This window comes from Octopus sinensis, linkage group LG7, assembly GCF_006345805.1.
Source record: "Octopus sinensis linkage group LG7, ASM634580v1, whole genome shotgun sequence".
Taxonomy (NCBI): Eukaryota; Metazoa; Mollusca; class Cephalopoda; order Octopoda; family Octopodidae; genus Octopus; species Octopus sinensis.
The window spans coordinates 64069597-64089596 of NC_043003.1; the positions used below are offsets into that span (position 1 = coordinate 64069597).

A 20000-nucleotide genomic window follows, 5' to 3' on the forward strand; every position below is an offset into this window, starting at 1 on the left:
TTTAATGTCCATTGTCCATGCTGGCATGGGTTGGACGGCTTGACCAGGGCTGGTAAGCTGGAAGACTGCACCAGACTCCAGTCTGATTTGGCATGGTTTTCTATAGTTGGATACCCTTCCTAATGCCAACCACTCCGAGAATGTAATAGATGCTTTTACATGCCACGGCATGGGTACTTTTACGTGCCACCGGCACAGGTGCCAGTTTGCATGAAACCAATATCTGCTATGACTATGATTTCATTTGATTTGATGGATCTTCTTTTCAAGCACAGTATATTGCCAAAGGTCTTTGTATTTATATGGGCAGAAATGAATGTGAAACAAATTTTTATTGCAACATAAAAAACTACATTTAAAAAACAGCCCCTTTTACTAATATGTATATTTATATGAAAAAAGGGACATTTTATTGTTGTTCATATTTTATTCATTTCATGATGGTTTATTTATTTCTTTTTATCTTTCACAGGAAATTTTTGGCTGGCAAGGTTTTCAAAACCTGTACGAAACACAATGGGATATGAGATCACCAAATAGGTAAGACAAAGTTATCCATGGCTAAGAATAATATATGACTATATAAATTTTGCATGATTAAACATCACTAATGAAACTAAATCAATGATTATCTAGTGTAAAAAGAGAGGAAAAAATCCATTAATTTATTTTGTGTGCGTCTTTTTGTCTGTTTGTTTAATTTTCTTTTACCTGACCACATTTTCGGTTGTGGTTTTGTTTGTTTTTTCCTGTTTCAATAAGACGAATCAATTTAACCTTAGTACATTGACCTCATGAAACAAGAATGTAAAAAAAGAACACACAAAAATCCACAAAAACACAAAAAAACAAAAATTGTATGATGAAGACAAAACAATGGATTGTATTATCCATTCCAAGAGAAATTTTCATTAGGAACCTTTAAAATCATGTTTGTTTGTTGAACATTAACCACTAGTGTACAGTCGATGTTTTACAATGAAGACAACATTTCTTCCTTAGGCTTAAATAATGAAATAACTGCATTAGAAGACTAAAGTCACTTTAAAGGGAAGATTTTCCTTGTTATGGTTCTAGCATTCCAACATGCCAGTGCTTCAGTGAAAGATAAATTAATTTTTAAGTAGATTGAAACAAAACAGGTTTTGGCAATTCTGCCAGACTTTATAATTTTATCACAAAACATTGATATTAGTTTATATGTAATACATGAGCTGAGAGAATCCTATGAGATGTAAACCTATCATTTTCAAGCTGAATGTGATATGCTAGCTAAACTAAATATTTCTTTTTTTCTAGTCATGACTACTTTATACATTTCGGTCTTACTGCAGTCATTAAAGTATAAAACTAGTAAGAAGAATGTTATGTTTCCTGGGATAGTATATCAATCTATATATTACCAACAGAGGCAGTATTAATACTCAAAGATAATATTCATATCCACTTAAACGTGGTTGTTCTATTAGAACAAACTATACTGTGATAGTTGCTACGAGAGAAACACTCATATTACTATGAGAGAAACACTAAAGGTGGCAAGCTGGCAGAAATGTTAGCACGCTGGGTGAAATTCTTAGTGGTATTTTGTCTGTCTTTATGTTCTGAGTTCAAATTCCGCCGAGGTCGACTTTGCCTTTCATCCTTTTGGGGTCAATTAATTAAGTACCAGTTATGCACTGGGGTCAATGTAATCGACTTAATCCCTTTGTCTGTCCTTATTTGTCCCCTCTATGTTTAACCCCTTGAAGGCAATAAAGAAATGTTAGCACGCCGGGCGAAATGCTTGGCGGTATTTCGTCTGTCATTATGTTCTGAGTTCAATCTCTGCTGAGGTTGACTAAGCTTTTCATCCTTTCGGGGTAGATAAATTAAGTACCAATTACGCACTGGGGTCGATATAATCGACTTAATCCCTTTGTCTAATCCTTGTTTGTCCCCTCTATGTTTAGCCCCTTGTGGGCAATAAAGAAATAAGAAACACTCATATTGGCCCTTTTTTTTTTTTGGTGCAAAATACACTCTTGTTTATATTGCTAGTAGAAAGAATAAATCTCCGCTACCTCCAGCACCAATCTTTCTTAAGACTATTGTCTGGAGTGGTGCATCTTTAAAGTCTATCACAACATACCAAGGCAATGAAAGGTGCAGGCATATTTAGACTACCTCCTCCTCTGCTTGTGGCCTCCTCCTTCCTGAGCCACTTTTACTTCTCTCATCTCCCCACTCCATACTGATAGTTACCATCAACCACACCTTCACCCTTTTCTATCACTCATTATATCCACCTCTTGCCCAATCTCTAACCTTCTGTCTCTTTCCACCCACACTCTTACAGATTTACCCACCCTTTCCTTCCCTCCTGAAACCTTATACTCACCTTGTCCCTTGAGAATACACACTAGCACTCTGTCACTACCGTTCTTATTCTTCTTCTAGTTGTAAACACCCTCCCTCACATAATGTGGAGCACGTGGCTTAGTGGTTAGGGTGTTGGACTCATGATTGTAAGATTGTGGTTTCAATTCCTGGACTGGGCAACATGTGTTTTTGAGCACACTTCATTTCACATTGCTCCTCAGCTGGCAAAAATGAGCAATTCTGTGACAGATGGGCGTCGTGTCCAGGTGGGTAATTTATGCACCATGAAACCAGGAATTTGACCCTTATGAGTCAATATAACCCAAAAAGGTAACTTTACCTTTACCTTCACATAATGCAAGGTAGCCATGTTCTTGTCCCTCTATCATCCTTTAACCTTCAACACCTGACATAAAGCACCTCACCCCCTCTCAAATACACTCTTTTATCTAGGGGTTTTTTTCCCCTTTTCACTCTTTACTTCATCTGGCAACTTCACAAGTGCTGGAGTCACAAGAAAAGCATACAGTACATACTGTAAAGTGGTTGGCATTAGGAAGGCCATCAAACCATAGAAATCATACCAGAGCTAACACTGGAGCTCAATATAGCTCTGAGTTCATGTCAGATCCTGTTTATATCAAAATGGAGAAGCATACCAACAATTCCATGTCATTTACTTGAACAACTGTGGAAATCTTTTCCATATTAAACCTCTGGTTGCTTTGTTAATCTACAAATAAAGATTATTTATCCACCAATGCAGTGTTGAGCACTCGTTCTCACTAGTGCATGCCTATGTGTGTGATAAACAAAATACAGGCATGCGGCTGAGTTGAAGGCAGATTTACTTCTGCCTTTATAACGTATAAAGAAAACGTTGTTGTAGGAATGTACGCAGCATGTGTACTACAACATTACTATGCATAGCTTAAATATTGGAATTGAAAAGCAGGGACGAATTATGCCTAGCTAATCTACAAAAACATAAAATATTTTGTATTTAAGCAGAGTAATCAGAGTAACCTTCATAATTTTATTGAATTAGGTGCATATTTTGCCATAAAAGGAAAATGTTAATATCAATCTATTTTATTCAGGGTAGGCACTGCCTACCTTGCTTACCCAGGCAGTACGTCCTTGGTATATATATATGTGTATATATATATATATATATATATATATCATCATTTAACATCTGTGTTCCATATACTTGTGTGTGTGTATGTGTGTATTTTCTTTTATTTACCATTATTTATTTCAGTCATTTGACTGTGGCCATACTGGAGCACCACCTTTTAGTTGAACAAATCAACACCAGGATCTATTCTTAGTAAGCATAATACTTATTCTATCAGACTCTGTTGCCGAACTGCTAATTTATGACGACATAAACACACCAACATCGGTTGTCAAGTGATGGTGGGGGAGACAAACACAGACACATAGATACATACATACATACATACATATATATATACCCGTATCTTAACAGTTTGGCAAAAGAGGCCAGAAGAATAAGTACTAGGGTTACAAAGAATAAGTCCTGGGGTTGATTTGCTCAACTAAAGGCAGGACTCCAGCATGGCAGCAGTCAAATGACTGAAACAAGTAAAAGAGTAAAAAGAGTATATACGATAGGCTTCTTTCAGTTTCCATCTACCAAATCCACTCACAAGGCTTTGGTCAGCCCAAGTTATAGTAGAAGACAGTTGCCCAAGGTGCCACATAGTGGGAATGAACCCAGGACCATGTTGTTGGGAAGCAAGCTTCTTACCACACAGCCACTCCTTGCCTATATCATCATCATCATCATCATCATCATCATCATCATCATCACCATTGTTAAACAATGATGATAGCGATAATGATTTATATATATATATACACACACACACACGTGAGTATATGGAACACAGATGTTGAATAATGATATAGATATAAATAGACAGACAGATAGATGCATTTGTAAAATACAACACTCCTTGCACACAACTGAAGAAAAGTGGAGAGGAAGAGATATATGAGCACATGTGTGTGTGTGTGTGTTTGTGATTCTGTTCTGTATTGTTCAATGAGATAAGCAGACAACACTGAAGTATTGGAAAACACATTTTTCAATCAGTTTTTGTTTTACTGGAGACATGAAATAATTGATCTGTGATTTTATTTATTTGTTTGTATGGCATCTCTGTCTGTGAGTCCATACTTTTATGTGCTTCCATGCATTTTGCACAAAAGTTTTAAATTGATTTATTATTATATTACAAAATAATAATATAATTACAGACACAGGCACGGCCGTGCGGTTACAAAGCTCGCTTTGCAATCACCTTGATTTAGGTTCAGTCCTACTGCATGGCACCATGGACAGATGTCTTCAACTATAGCCCCAGGCTGACCAATGCTTCGTGAGTGAATTTGGTAGATGGAAACTGTGTGGAAACCCATTATGTGTGTGTGTGTCTCTTTTGTACTTCCACTGCCACATTCACTCGACAACTGGTGTTGGTTTGTTTGTGTCCCCATAACTTAGCTGTTCAGCAAACGAGACTGAGCATACAAGGACCAGACTTCAAAATTGAACATTGGGATGGATATGTTTGATTCAACCCATCAAGCCAGTGCTCCAGCATGACCACAGTCCAATGACTGAAACAAATAAAATATATAAAAAATTATAAGAACATGGCTCTGTATGCATTTATGTACTAAAGAATGATGTTAAATGATGATGATGATGATGACAGAAAGATATATAAATATTGTTATTCTCTTTTTTTTCTTATACTTGTTTCAGTCATTTGACTGCAGTCATGCTGGAGCACTACTTTTAGTCGAGGAAATCGACGCCAGGCCTCATTAATTGTAAGCCTAGTACTTATTCTATTGGTCTCTTTTGCCGAACCACTAACTTACAGTGACGTAAACACACCAGCATCAGTTGTCAAGCAATGTTGAGGGAGACAAACACAGACACACAAACATACATGCATATATATATATATATAAATATATACAAATATATATAAATATACGCTCAAATTGTGCTTGTCATGTGTCACCGGCATGGGAGCCAATCTGTGGCCCTGGCAACGATCATGTTCAGATATGCTTTTAACGTTCTATATATATGTATATATATATATAATATATATATATGAATGTACCTACTATTTTTTATATTTAAAAAAATTTTATCCTTAATTCTATTTAATATAGTTATATATGTATATATATATATATATATAACTATTTACAGGTTCAAATATGCCTCAAGTATATTTGACTTAATAACAAATTTGTAATTATATGTATATATGTAATGGCCATTCACATAGTTTCTTTATTTCAAATTCATTCACATAGACCAGGAGTTCTCAACCATTTTTTATCTATGCCCCCGACCCTGATTGCTATTTTATTCTTGTGGACCCCCGTAGCCATTCGATGTTTAAAAACTAGTTTCATAGAGTGTTATTATTGTTTTCATGCTTTAATTTGTGTAGGTTGGACTATGTAAAATGTCAGAGAAAGTTATCTGTTTCCTACAATACACATCAATACAGATGTCGAAAGCAAATTTTTTTCAGCAGCCCTTTAAATATCATTATGGATTCCCAATTTACTGTTTTGTTGTAAGGACCCCAAAAATCTAATGTGGACCCTCAAGGGCCATATTGACCCCGGTTGAGAACCATACACCAATACAGATGTCGAGAGCAAATTTTTTTCAGCAGCCCTTAAAATATCATTATGGATTCCCAATTTACTGTTTTGTTGTAAGGACCCCAAAAGTCTAATGTGGACCCTCAAGGGCCATATTGACCCCGTTGAGAACCACTAACATAGGCCTTGTTCAACCTGACCTTTTCATGAGAGACACAACATAAGCATCAACTTATTGTACAGTGGGACGAACCAAGAACCATGTGGTCTGAAAGCAATCATCTTAACCATGATTACACATTATAGATGAATAAGTATATTTAGATGTATCATCAAACATCTAATATCGTATTCTCCCATCTTTGTTTAAACATTAGTTTTGTACAAATAAAAACCAATTAAATCAATTCATTATTACACTAATTAGAGCAGATACTGTCATCTTATGTTAGAGAAAAACAATTTCATTACATTACTCGCTTGTGGTTTCATTTGCCCCAAACATCGTGTTTATATACTTCATAGAACTTACATTTCATTGGATGCTTCTGTCATCTGTACTATTCGTATTGTTTGCACTCTGTATAATTACAAGTTGTTTATTTATTTTGCCCACATTGAAACTTGGATATTTATAGAACTTTGACCAATGTATTTGCAGGAAAATATCTTATCTAAAGCTAATCACACTTGTTAAATATCTGAGTAAAGGATATATAAGATATACTAAGGGAAGTCAAAAATTATCTGCAATTTCGCCAAAGCTTACTTTTGGTTGGCTTTACTGCTTTCAGTGCTCATGTGCTAAAAGGTGGTACTCTTGTGGCAACATAGAAGGTGGTACTCTTGTGGCAACATAAAAGGTGGTACTCTTGTGGCAACATAAAAGGTAGTACTCTTGTGGTAACATAAAAAGTGGTAATCTTGTGTAAACATAAAAGGTGGTACTCTTGTGGCAACATTAAAAAGTGGTACTCTTGTGGTAACATAAAAAGTGGTACTCTTGTGGCAACATAAAAGGTGGTACTCTTGTGGCAACATAAAAAGTGGTACTCTTGTGGCAAAATAAAAGGTGGTACTCTTGTGGCAACATAACTGAAGTATGACCTTGATTGCTCTAGTTTTCTTTCTAGTGTTACAAAACAAACATAGTTGCTCTACTGGCGGTGTGTGCCAAAAAGGCACAAAGATCAGTGATCTGATTTCTCTAGTCTGAAGGTGTATCAGGGGTTGAAATTCATTGTAGGCTATCAGTACAATACAGGAATAGCTCTCTACCATGTAGATGAATGTATGAGTGGATGAAGAGGTTTAAAATTGGCCAGATAAGCATGAAGCTTGAAGAGGGTGTAGGATGCCCACCAACCACCATCACTGACATGAAGATTCAACAGGCTGAAGAGATGGTTCTGGTGAACCAACGAGTGACTGTCAATGAAGTGGCGTGTCCTCTGCAAACTAGTCATGGTTCTACATACAAAATCATCCACAAGAAACTTTGCTTTGCGTGAGATGGGTGCCAAGAGAGTTTACCAAAGTCCATAAGCGCAATCATGTGGATTTCTGTCAAAACTTACTCAACTGCTACAAGAATAAAAGCAAAGTTTTTTTTGGGAGAGAATAGTCACAGATGATTCCTGGGTTCATCACTTTGAGCCAGAATCCAAAAGGTAAAGAATAGAGTGGAAATATCCAGAATTGCCAGCAATAAAGAAATTCAAGACTCAATGTTCCACAAAAAAAGTGATGTTCCTTATTTTTGGGGACACAAAAGAGTGCAGACGTGGCTGTGTGGTAAGAAGGTTCCTTCTCAATCACATAGTTTCTAAGTTCAGTCCCACAGCATGGCACCTTGATGGAGTGTTTTCTACTAGAACCTGAGGTTGACCAAAGCCTTGTGAGTGGATTTGGTAGAGGGAAACTGAAAGAAACCTGTTGTATATGTGTGTGTGTCCCACCACTACTTGACAATTGGTGTGTTTATGTCACTGTACATTAAAAGTTCAGCATAAGGGGCCAACAGAATAAGTATTGGGGTCGATTTGTTCGACTAAAATTCTTCAACGTGGTGCCCCAGCATGGTCACAGTCTAATGACTGAAACGAGTAAAAAAAATAAAAGATAAAAGATAAAACAATATTTAGTATTTTAAAATAAATAACATTGCAATTTGGAAGATCTTAGTCAGGTAAAGGTTGTGAAAGAACCAAAAAATATTTAATTAGTGGGTAACATCCATGGTTTTATAGAGATTTGTTGAGTGGTCAAACCTGTATTTGAACACCAAAAGTACTTCGATTTGATGATATGATGGGGTGCTGTAAAGTCCCTGGTTTTAAAGTTATCATGAAAGGCCTAGTTGGAGGCTCAGCATTCTGAGTTTTTTTACAGGGCTTAGTAAAACTGAAGGACCACTGCAATAAGTGTGAATCTGAGAGAGGAATATATTGAATGAAGTCACAATTAACTGGTCCTCCTGTATTTTCTTTTATCCAAAGCCAGGAACTTTTCAGCACTCCCTTGTATATTGATTTCATCTTCATAGTGTGTGTATGTATGTATGTATGTCTCTCCTATTTTTTAATTATTATAAATCTTCCACTGAGGAGGGAGCCAGTTTTCAACAAAGATACAAGGCTCCATCATGTCCCACCCAACACAGACAAATTCACATTTGAACCTTGAGAAAAGTTTTGCATATTTTTACTGTTTCATTCACAGATTGCACTTGTAATGTATGAGTGAGCCGGTCGATTTCTCTTTCTGAAAATCCCAGTTTATCTAGATTTTCCTTTAAGCATTTACTAACAAAACAGTGCTCCAATTATTATTGGTATGAATATGAATTTATAGACTGGATATAGAAGTTGGAGGTTCTGAAGCAGTTGGCCATAGATATCCTCTTTTTCTTTTATTTTCACAGAGATATTTATATCTGCAAAGCAGCTAACCTCTATGATGGTACATACCTTTGCCCCTCTGTCCCAAAGAACAATAGCCCACCTGTTATGCTTACATTTGACAGAAGTTTTGATGGGAATATTTCACCAGTATTCCTAGATGTATGTATGTATTTATTTATTTATTTATTTATGTATATATGTATGTATGTATGTATGTATGTATGTATGTATGTATGTATGTATGTATGTATGTATGTATGAATATATATGTGTGGGTGCATATGTATGTCTGTGTTTTGTTGCTTTGATATTGTGTTATAGTTGTAAATGGTTATGATTCATATACAAAATTCTACAATAATCACATCTGGCCATTGGGGGGAAATATTACCTTGTCTGGAAGCAGATAAGGGTTTGCAACAGGGAGGGCATCCAGCTGTAAAAAATCTGCTCAATAAATTTCATCCAGTCTATGTAAGGAGATAAAAATTGACATAAGGCGCAGGAGTGGCTGTGTGGTAGGTAGCTTGCTTACCAGCCACATGTTTTTGGGTTCAGTCCCACTGCATGGCACCTTGGGCAAGTGTCTTCTACTATAGCCTTGGGTCGACCAAAGCCTTGTGAGTGGATTTGGTAGACAGAAACTGAAAGAAGCCCGTCGCATATATGTATATATATATATATATATGTGTGTGTTTCTGTGTCTGTGTTTGTCCCCCAACATCGCTTGTCAACCGATGCTGGCGTGTTTACATACCTGTAATTTAGTGGTCCGGCAAAAGGGACCGATAGAATAAGTACTAGGCTTACAAAGAATAACTCCTGCGGTCGATTTGGTCGACTTAAGGTGGTGCTCCAGCATGGCCACAGTCAAATGACTGAAACAAGTAAAAGAGTATTAAAATTCATGATGATGGTGGTGGTGGTGGTGGTGGTGGTGGCGGCACTCAGTGAAGGATACCATCATCAGTTACAGGTGTCATTTGAACTAGTTGCTGGTTGACTGCTTTTCTGATATTTGTCAAGTATCAAGTTACAGTTGCTTAAGGAAGCGTCTCTCACTCTGTAAATCACACAGAATGATCTACATTAAGGGACTTCATTTGTAACGCTTTGATTTTTCGATTTTACTGATATTTGTATACCTCAGTGAATAAACAGAGATCTAAGATAGGCACACTTACACACACACATACACACACACACTATCACACAACACGCACACATGCATGCATACACACACACTTCCACTAGATTTTGTTGTTTACTTGTTTCAATCTTTGTGTTGTGGCCATGCTGGAGTACCACCTTGAGGGATTTAGTCAAACATATTGATGGTAGTAACGTTTTTTTTTTAATGTCTGGGATTTATTCTGCCTGTCTCTTTTAACAAACCACTTAATTATGGGGATGTAAACAAACCAACACTAGTTGTCAACTTGTGGTGGTGAGGCAAAGACATGCACCTACACACACACACATATATATATACGTATATGCATGCACACAGAGACTTATATGTATATGTATATATATGTAGGTAAACAGTAAAAATAATTACAGACATGGACAAGAACATGAAACACCACAGAGACGACACAAGAACCACAGGACGGGACATTCGAAGCCCTCAGTCATCAGTCAAGAACCAGATCATCTTAGCAATTTCGGCTGATTAATCTTGAGATTGCTCCGATATGGCCAGCCCGCCAAGGGAAATCTAAGCCAAGCGCATTAGATCCCCTGGAAGAAAGCTTCGAATGTATACAACACGAGGACGGAAAACGAACGAAGTACACGAACAAAAATACAGAATACGTGACACCAATAAGAATACAAAAACGTAAAAACAATAACGGTAAAAATAAAAAATAAACAACAAAACAAAACCAGGACGTAGGACAAGGGTCTTTCGACAGGACGAGTTGAGTATGGGGCTGGCTTGTGAAGTTGTGCCTAATGGCCGCGGGGAGATGAACAAATACGTGTTGCTTCTGCGACTGCTGAAACGAAAAGAGCGCTCAACAGCGGCTAGCGGTCACATGAGAACAAAAGACAGGAGAAAGGGACAGATGAAAAGAGAGAGAAGGTGGACGAGGGAGGAGAAGAAAGAGACAGATCGAGGGGGCTGGAGGTGAGAGAGAAAGAGAAACGTAGAAGGGGGGGAAGACGGATGGAGAGGGAAAGAAAGGAAGGGGAATAAGGGAGGAGAGAGAGAGAGAAAGAGACAGATTAAGAGTCGTATCAATGCTAGAGAAAAAATATACTTATCGTATAAGGACAATTGTGGATACGTAGCCGTGTACGTATAGGCGTAGCAGTGGCCGTGTGATAAGTAGCTTGCTTACGAACCACATGGTTCCGGGTTCAGTCCCACTGCATGGCACCTTGGGCAAGTGTCTTCTACTATAGCCTTGGGCTGACCAAAGCCTTGTGAGTGAATTTGGTAGACAGAAACTGAAAGAAGCCCGTCGTATATATGTATATATATATATATATATATATATTATATATATATATATAATATATATATATATATATATATATATATGTATATATATATACACATACATAAGTATGTATGTGTGTCTGTGTTTGTCCCCCAACATCGCTTGACAACTGATGCTGGTGTGTTTACATCCCCAAAACTTAGCGGTTCTACATTTGTTTTTGAAAGTAGTGGTTTTCTGATTGCAGCCCTCACGTGAAATTCAGTTTTGTGCAGTTTTTGTGGAAGACATGGGATGAGGTGGTCAAGCATGACCTTCAAATGTTGGGCTTCACAGAGGCAATGACGAAAGACCGAGACCTCTGAGATATGCTGTGATTGTGAAGACCCAACAAATGAAGTGAGTTCATGGCTCGCAGGACAGCTTCCTGTGATAACCTTGGATCGTAGAGTGACTCGCTGTTCTTGAGGAGACCTACTGAGTCAAGTACATCAACCCCGACATCAAAATAAAAATCAATATATTTATACACACATACACTCATATATATATATATACACACACATATGCCAGCTCTTCCCCCCATCATGCCAGACCCCCCCCCCCGTCCCAACTGGCTCCTGTGCCAGTAGCACGTAAAAAGCACCATCTGAACGTGGCTGATGCCAGTGCTGCCCAATCGGCTTCCATGCCGGTGGCACATAAAAAGTTTCCAATACACTCTCAGAGTAGTTGGCATTAGGAACAGCATCCAGCTGTAGAAACATTGCCAGATCAGATTGGAGCGTAATGAGGCCTTTGGCTTGCCAGACCCCAGTCAAACCATCCAACCCATGCCAGCATGAAAAACGGACGTTAAACGACGATATATATATATATATACATACATATATATATGTATATATATGTATATGTGTGTATATATATATGTATATATACATATATATATATATATCATCATCATCATCATCATCATCATTTAACGTCCGCTTTCCATGCTAGCATGGGTTGGACAGTTCAACTGGGGTCTGGGGAGCCCGAAAGCTGCACCAGTCCAGTCAGATCTGGCAGTGTTTCTACAGCTGGATGCCCTTCCTAACGCCAACCACTCCGAGAGTGTAGTGGGTGATTTTATGTGCCACCGACACAGGTGCCAGACGAGGCTGGCAAACGGCCACGCTCGGATGGTGTTTTTTATGTGCCACCGACACAGGTGCCAGACGAGGCTGGCAGACGGCCACGCTCGGATGGTGTTTTTATGTGCCACTGACACAGGTGCCAGATGAGGCTGGCAAACGGCCACGATCGGATGGTGTTTGTTACGTGCCCACAGCACGGAGGCCAGTCGATGCGGTACTGGCTACGGCCACGTTCGGATGATTTTCTTGTGTGCCACGTGCCACTGGCACTGGTACCACAAAGATACAAATTCCATTGATGTTCATCTATTTTGATTTGTTTTGATTTTCACTTGCCTCAACAGGTCTTCACAAGTGTCACAAGAAGGAAGGTAAGCACAGGTGGACTGACTACGTCCCAGGTAGGGGCCACGGGTTATGGCCTGACTAGTCTTGCCGGGTCTTCGGATGGTGTTTTTATGTGCCACTGACATAGGTGCCAGATGAGGCTGGCGAACGGCCACAATCGGATGGTGTTTGTTACGTGCCCACAGCACGGAGGCCAGTCGATGCGGTACTGGCTACGGCCACGTTCAGATGGTTTTCTTGTGTGCCACCGAAACTGGTACCACAAAGATACAAATTCCATTAATGTTCATCTATTTTGATTTGTTTTGTTTTGATTTGATTTGATTTTGATTTTCACTTGCCTCAACAGGTCTTCACAAGTGTCACAAGAAGGAAGGTATGCACAGGTGGACTGACTACGTCCCAGGTAGGGGCCACAGGTTATGGCCTGACTAGTCTTGCCGGGTCTTCGGATGGTGTTTTTATGTGCCACCGACCCAGGTGCCAGATGAGGCTGGCGAACAGCACGATCGGATGGTGGTGTTTGTTACGTGCCCACAGCACGGAGGCCAGTCGTGTCGGTGCGGTACTGGCTACGGTCACGTTCGGATGGTTTTCTTGTGTGCCACCGGCACTGGTACCACAAAGATACAAATTCCATTGATGTTCATCTATTTTGATTTGTTTTGATTTGATTTTGATTTTCACTTGCCTCAACAGGCCTTCACAAGTATCACAAGGAGGAAGGTATGCACAGGTGGACTGACTACGTCCCAGGTAGGGGCCACGGGTTATGGCCTGACTAGTCTTGCTGGGTCTTCGGATGGTGTTTTTATGTGCCACCGACACAGGTGCTAGATGAGGCTGGCGAACGGCCACGATCGGATGGTGTTTGTTATGTGCCCACAGCACGATGGCCAGTCGATGCGGTACTGACTACGGCCACGTTCGGATGGATTTCTTGTGTGCCACCGGCACTGGTACCACAAAGATACAAATTCCATTGATGTTCATATATATATATATATATATAATATATATATATATACACACAGATATATATATATATGAATAAATAAATGGAGTTTAACGCAGATGTAAATAAAATATTTTTACTTTCGACACATGTTTCGAAAATTCCACTGATACTATTTAAAAGAATAAATGGTATAAATAATGCAATCTTCTCTTCAGAGGTAGCCATTATGGAATGGAATATGGTGACTGCTCTCTATTGTCGAAGTTGAATAGACACAGACACACACATATGCAAACAAGGTAAAAATACACTCATCTATATATATATGTGTGTGTATATGTGTATATATACATACATGACTAGATAGAAAAATAGATATAGTATATATATATATATATATATATATATCATCATCATCATCATCATCGTTTAGCGTCCGTTTTCCATGCTAGCATGGATTGGACGGTTCTACTGGGGTCTGTGAAGCCAGAAGGCTTCATCAGGCCCAGTCAAATCTGGCAGTGTTTCTACGGCTGGATGCCCTTCCTAACGCCAACCACTCCGTGAGTGTAGTGGGTGCTTTTTACGTGCCACCCGCACTGGTGCCAGACAGAGCTGGCAAACGGCCACGAACGGATGGTGCTTTTTATGTGCCACCGGCACGAGGGCCAGGCGAGGCTGGCAACGGACACGAAACGGGGCGGTGCTGGCAACGGTCGCGAAACGGAAGTTCTCTTACATGCCACCGGCACTGGTAACACATCTGCAATTTCCATTGATCGATTTCCATTGATCGATTTCGATTCTGATCGTCACTTGCCTCAACGGGTCTTCACAAGCAGAGTTTTGACATGCCACCGGCACTGGTAGCACATCCGCAATTTCCATTGATCGATTTCGATTCTGATTCTCACTTGCCTCATCACGTCTTCACAAGTAGAGTTTTGTGTCCCAAGAAGGGAAGGTATGCATACGTAGGCTGGCTCCATCCCATGTAGAAGGCCACGGGTTATGGACTCACTTGTCCTGCCGGGTCTTCTCGCGCACAGCACACTTCCAGAGGTCTCGGTCTCTAGTCATTTCCTCAGTGAGACCTAAAGTTCGAAGGTCGTGCTTCACCACCTCGTCCCAGGTTTCCTGGGTCTGCCTCTTCCACAGGTTCCCTCAACCGCTAGGGTGTGGCACTTTTTCACACAACTATCTTCATCCATTCTCGCCACATGACCATACCAGCGCAAACGTCTCTCTTGCACACCACAACTGATGCTTCTTAGGTCCAGCTTTTCTCTCAAGGTACTTACACTCTGCCGAGTGTGAGTACCGGCATTACACATCCATCGGAGCATACTGGCTTCATTTCTAGCGAGCTTACGCATATCCTCAGCAGTCACGGCCCATGTTTCACTGCCATGTAGCATGGCTGTTCGTACACACGCATCATACAGTCTGCCTTTCACTCTGTGCGAGAGGCCTTTTGTCACCAGCAGAGGTAAGAGCTCTCTGAACTTTGCCCAAGCTATTCTTACTCTAGCAGTTACACTTTCAGCACACCCGCCCATATATATATATATATATATATACATGTTTGTTATTTTATAATAATTACTGGTATCCTTATATATTAATATATTTTATATCTTATATGTAAAGCATAATATGTTATATGTATGTATATTATTGTAATTATCAGTTTAGTAAATAAATAAATAAGTTAACATAATATAATGCCTAAAAGTTGATGAACCACCTATTGATCCCCTCCATTTTCTTATTGCTATATACATATATATATATATAGAGAGAGAGAGAGACGAGCAAAACGCCCCCCCACCCCAGTCCAATGGACGGTGCAGAGTGGTCAAATATTTAAACCAAATTTCTCAAAACAACTTGTCCGACCGTCCCATAGGCCTCCCCTTTGAGAAACAAATATCTAACCTAAATTTGAGACACCAACAAAAGAAGTAATAAAGATAGACATTTTTTCTATTCCAAAGAAAAATGATTTTATTCACACAAATATGCAACCGAAGAGTTTAAAATATCAGTAATGATAAGGCTGTTGACTGGGAGAACACAAACATGGTTTAAACTGTAAGCTTGGCAGGAAAGAAACATGCCTTTAAAGCAGTACAAAAACAACAAAAAATGGAAGGTGCAGTTATGTACAGGTTGACGGAAGAAAAGCAGGACAAAAACGGCTTCATCAATCACATTCTCACCTGGAATCGATTTTTGTAATTTTTTCAAGACTGATACACGCCCTGATACCGTCAGTATTTACATATCAAATTTGAGCGCAATCGGATGGAGGATGTCCGAGATCCAAGAAGACACACACAGACAGACAGATGGATTTTATATAATAGATATATAAGTATATATATGTATATATATATATGTATATATATATATATATATATATATATATATATATATATATTAGATATATATATGGGGTGTGTGTGATTGTGTATAGAAGAATATATTAATAAAAGGAATTCCAACCTTGTCTGATTTTCACGTTTTATTTACAATCTTATAATGATATATTATAAGATAATATATTATAATTGAATAAAATAAAATGAAATAGTAGAATGTTAAATGTTCATTCTGATTGAACTAGTACTTTCATGCATTGAATTCTGCAATCTTCGGATTCATGTAGTAGTGGTGACAGTCATGCTTCACAATTTTTGTCCAGGATAGGACTACACAGCCACAGCAGGAAATATATTAGGATATGAAATGTAAAAGCCAGACTAGACTATTTTATGCGCAACTCCATTGTCTCCCGAGACAAAAAGGATGCCAACCAATATACATATGTATGTATGTATGTATGTATGTATGTATGCATGCATGCATGCATCCATTCATCCATCCATCCATCCATCCATCTATTTAAGTATAAATTGTGCACTAGGCAACTAGTTGTGATACTTACATCTCTGTACTGAAACAATACAAGATTTAACTGTGGTTGCATAAATGCATACATTACAACAGTGATAAATTTATATATATATATATATATATATTTTAGCTACCAGCGTAAGAACTCATATAATGCAAATTGGAATTCCTGATTTACTGATGCTACCATATTTGGTGTACTTATAAACCCATTAGTTGTGTATTTCTCTGGGGAGATAAAAGCGATGCATATGGTTCCTGAGGAAAGGTACAATTAGGAGACAAAAATTCCAGTCAAATTATTCAGTCTTTTCTCTCTCTCTATAGAGAAATGATACATAAAAACGAAAAACGTTTACCTTTGTCAGTCCATTTATTTATTCATTTATGCAGCTTTGATTAAATCTCATACTGTTTCTGTACATAAATGTACTTATAAATACACACAAACCCACACACACACATATATAGTTGTGAAGATCTCTTCACATGAAACTACCAGTTGCCTTACAGTTCTATATTTAAGAGATGAGGAATTATGTACATTATTTACATTTGACGGATATTTGTCTTCATCTTGTTTGTTGTTATGCCCATGGGCATATGGCGCAGTGGTTAAGAGTGCAGGCTACTAACCCCAAGATTCCGAGTTCGATTCCAAGCAGTGGCCTGAACACCAACGATTAATAATAATAACATCGAAAAATACCTTAGGAATGAGAGCCCAGGTTCAAAATTTCCCCAAGACACCTGAGGAAGGCTGGAGGGTATATCAGCCAAAATGTTGTTTTAACAAAAAACAAGATGAGGACAAATATCCGTCGAATGTAAATAATGTATCAGTGCCTTGTTAATTCATGAAAAAAAAAAAAGAATATCTGTCCACCAGTGCAGTGTTGAACACTCATTCTCACTGTCTGATATCACCATGAATATGTGAGGAACCCTTTTTGTCATTACCAAAAGAGTGTCAGTTATAATTATCAATATCACCTGTTGTTTTACTGATTAAATTAATTACATGCTTCATTTAGACACTGCCCCTTCATATCATGATGTTGTTGATATTAATCTCCAGGTCAATCTTAATTAGAGCAGAGCTTTAACGAAGATGACAAAGGGGACTTGTCAGCTGTGCAACCATTAACAGTCATGTTGCTAGGAGAGGTGGGGTATGGGGCAGTCCAGCTTGGACAATGCTTTTATGAAGGCAGCTTTTTTGAGTCTACTGTATTAGTCTAAATGAGCTGTAATCACCTGAGGATGGCCGCAAACCCAAGCAGTAATCACCCGAGGGTGGCCTGTGAGGCACACACTCTAGCTACACTACTAATGATTCCATCAATTCTAAGACCTCAATACATTACGTTGACCATATATGTTTGTGTACAGACTTACTCTTTACTCTTTTACTCTCTTACTTGTTTCAGTCATCTGACTGTGGCCATGCTGGAGCACCGCCTTTAGTCGAGCAAATCGACCCCAGGACTTATTCTTTGTAAACCTAGTACCTATTCCATCACCTAACCGCCAAGTTACAGGGACACAAACACACCAGCATCGGTTGTCAAGTGATGTTGGGGGAGACAAACACAGACACACATACATATATACATATATATACATATATACGACGGGCTTCTTTCAGTTTCCGTCTACTAAATCCACTCACAAGGGCTTAGTCGGCCCAAGGCTATAGTAGAAGACACTTGCCCGAAGTGCCACAAAGTGGGACTGAACCCGGAACCATGTGGTTGGTAAGCAAGCTACTTACCACACATCCACTCTTTGGAGGAAGAATGAGAGTTTCACTTTCATGCAAATCTTCTTTTTCCACATCACTGTTGTTTATTCACAGAAAAAGCCACTGGCTTGGGCCAGTACAGTTTGGCACCAGCTGTATAAAAAGAGCTGATCCATAACTGTAGAGGGAACATCTGTGGAAGAGGTAGACCCAGGAAGACATGGGATGAGGTAGTTAAGCATGATCTTCAAATGTTGAGCCTCACAGAGGCAATGACGAGACTGTTCGCGATATGCTGTGCTTGAGAAGACTCATCAAGTGAAATTACTCCTGGCCATTGCCGGTGTCATGTAAATGGCACTTGTGCTGGTGGCACATAAAAAGCACCCATTACACTCTTGAAGTGGTTGGTGGTGTTAGGTAGGGCATTCAGCCGTAGAAACCATGCCAATTCAAGAGTGGAACCTGGTGCTGCTCTCCAGCTTAATAGTTTCAGTCAGACCATCTTACCCATGCCAGCATGGAAAATGGACATTAAATGGTGGTGGTGGTGGTGGAGGAGGAGGTGGTGGTGATGGCGCTGCTAGTGGTGGTGGTGGTGGTGCTGCTGCTGCTGTGCTGCTGGTAGTGGTGCTGGGGTTGGTTGCTGCAAGTATTGCTATCAGATCTCAAAGAACCAAAATGAATACCACAAGGCATTCAACCTGACCCTTTCACAACAACAATAACAACAGCCAACAACAGCAGCAGCAACAACAACAATAACAAAAACAATAACACCAACAATGGAAATTCAAGAAACACAATGGAGGTTAAAAAAATTCCCAAAACCCCAACAAATAGTAAGACCCTTTCACAGTTCCACTTACCACACTGGATTCTCTGTCTTTTACGTATTTCAGTCATTAAACTGTGGTCATGCTGGGGCACTAACCCCAGGACTTTTTTTTTCAGCCTTGTACTTATTCTAGGAGTCTCTTTTTGCCAAAACATTAAGTTATGGAGATGTAAACAAACCAAAATTGGTTAAGTCGTGGTGGCTTGACAAATGCAAAGACACACACACACATAGATGTATACACATAAACAATGGGTTTCTTTCAGTTTCCATCCACCAAATCCACTCACAAGGCTTTGATCAGCCCAGGGCTATAAGTGAAGACACTTGCCCAAAGAGCCACACAGTGGAACTGAACCTGGAACCCTGTGATTGGGAAGCAAACTTCTTTCTGCATAGCCACACCTGTACCTTTTTGATATTTTCTTTCTTTTTTCTTTCTTTTTTTTTTTCTTTTATCAAATTTGAAAAGGTGAAAGCAAAGTTGACCTCAGCAGTATTTGAACTCAAATCAAGAGACTCTTGTTTCTTGCAATTTGATGTTTTCAGCATAACTATCGTCTGTTAGAGTTGTTTAGCCCTGATCAGGTGCATTCCATTTGTGACCATTTCTTCCTTTCACTATGACTGTGTTATCCAGTGTGTGTCCCCACCATTCCCATCATGGTGGA

At 39.1% G+C, this 20000-nt stretch overlaps 1 protein-coding gene across 1 annotated transcript in view; it reads left to right on the plus strand.

Moving 5' to 3' along the window:
- The first annotated feature begins 464 nt into the window (after nt 1-464).
- Nucleotides 465-20000, plus strand: part of LOC115213933 (four-jointed box protein 1) — a 131518-nt gene continuing 111982 nt past the window's right edge. The window contains exon 1 of the mRNA XM_029782932.2: nt 465-540. The gene's annotated coding sequence lies outside the window, so the exon portion shown is untranslated. The remainder of the gene's footprint in view (nt 541-20000) is intronic.